Source organism: Pseudorca crassidens, chromosome 9 (genome assembly GCF_039906515.1).
Source record: "Pseudorca crassidens isolate mPseCra1 chromosome 9, mPseCra1.hap1, whole genome shotgun sequence".
NCBI classification, from domain to species: domain Eukaryota; kingdom Metazoa; phylum Chordata; class Mammalia; order Artiodactyla; family Delphinidae; genus Pseudorca; species Pseudorca crassidens.
The window spans coordinates 78,426,722-78,428,845 of record NC_090304.1 but is presented as its reverse complement, the minus strand read 5'-3'; positions in this window follow the sequence as shown (position 1 = coordinate 78,428,845).

The following is a 2,124-nucleotide window of genomic DNA, read 5'->3' as shown; positions in this document are numbered from 1 at the left end:
GATTCCAGTCCTCTCACAAGAGGGAGTGATCACACGTCCTTCTACTCTGCCATGTTGAACCAATGTGGGGGCATTCTTTTTAAGTATGATACTCAAGAAAGAAAGAAAAAGATTGACAGATTTATATGAAAAATTAGAAACATCTGTACATGTAAGAAAGAAAGCCAAATGACAATTGGAAAATATATTTTGAAATAAATAAAATAGATTATGGATTACTATCCTGAATACATAAAAGACTCATGGGACTTCTCTGGTGGTCCAGTGGTTAAGACTTCACTTTCCAATGCAGGGGGTGCGGGTTCGATCCCTGGTTGGAGAGCTAAGATCCCACATGCCTTGTGGCCAAAAAACCAAAGCATAAAACAGAAGCAATATCATAAAAAATTTAATAAAGACTTTAAAAAAATGGTCCACATGAAAAAATGTTTTAAAAAATACACAAAATGCTCATAAAGATCAACTTAAATATAGAAAAATTGGGTAAATTATATGAACAACTAATTCACAAAAGAAAAAATATTAAATGACCAACCAAAATTAAAAAAAGAATTCTAATAATCAAAGAAATAAGTATAATTAAAACAATGATGTCCTTTTTTTTCACTTATCAACCTGGCAATGTATGGCAGATACTGTTGGTTGCTTACCCCAAAGTCACCACCCTGCCTTCTTACTTGCTAACAGAATCATAGCTATGTTTTCAAATTGGGTAGAGGTTTAACGTTTTCAATTAAGGCACTTCCAGTCCCTAGTTTAAGCGTAAATCTGAAGTCTATTTAGGTTGTTGAAATAGAAGGGTAAGTCAGCTAGAAGACTTCCAGGAAAAACTCCTCCCTGGACTTTCAACATTGCTGAGCATTCCTATGAAATTTCTCCAGTATGTTCACTTTCCCACTTTCTAAGACAATTATACCACACCTTCCCTGATAGCCCCTAAATTCTACATTTGCATTCCCACATGAGCTTGTGAACTTGCCTTGTATTTGAATGAGAAAAAAAGAATCAATCAGAGAGAATCTCTTCATTTTCACACCATCAACTCTGTCAACCTAATAGAAGCACCATTGCCTTGTCCCCCATCAAACTTCAAACCCTTCACTTGGATTCTACCCCTTCGACTTCCTCAAGGACTTACCTCCTGCATTTGTTTCCTTCTCTCCTGTATTAGCTCTTTCACTCTACTTGATTCTTTTTTTTTTCTACTTGATTCTTTACTTGACCTTCCACACAAATGTACACCATTATCTCCCATCCTAAAAACAACACAAAAACAAACCCATAAAAACTTCTTTGGACTCCATATGACCTTCTGGCTACCACCCCATTTCTTAGCTCCCCTTCACAGCAAAACATCTTGAAAACTTGTCTTAGTCACTGTTTTACTTCACATTTTCTCCTCCAGCTGCTCTAGTTAATCTTGGGTCTGCACTAATCCATTAAGACTGTCTTGTCAATGTTATTAGTGATTGCCAGTGTTTCTAAATCTTATTGTTTCTTTTTTATTCTTTACTTGATCTTTTAGTAGCTGTGTATTCCTGGTGTCTCTTCCTTTCCTTATAAATACACCAGTCCTGTGGGTTAGAGTTCCACACTTATGACCTCATTTAACCTTAATTACTTCCGTAAAGGCTCTATCTCCAATTACAATCTCATTGTGGGTTAGGGCTTTAACCTATGAAATTTGGAGTGGGACACAAAATTTTGTACATAAGAGTTATTTTAGTTTTAAATACCATCTACAGGCCATAAAAAAAAAAATTCCCTGACTCTGATCTCTCTCTGAAATGCTGGACTTTTATCTCCAAATGCCTCCTTAACATCTTGCATGGATATCTAAAAGCACCTACATTTAACATGGCCAAAACAGGCCCCCTCCCTCTCCTGCTTCTTCCACCACTTTCTAATTTTTTCCATCTTAGTCAATAGCCTCTCCATCTTCTTTGTAGTTCAAGCCCCAAATATAAGAATTCCTGTCTTTCCCCCATCTTCCACAACCAATGTACCAGCAGTTTCTATCAATCCTACTTCTAAAATTTTCCAAATCTGTCCATTTCTATTCTCAGGCCAGTACAAGTCTCCCTTTTTTCTCCCTTGGACAATAGCTTCCTAATTGATCTTTCT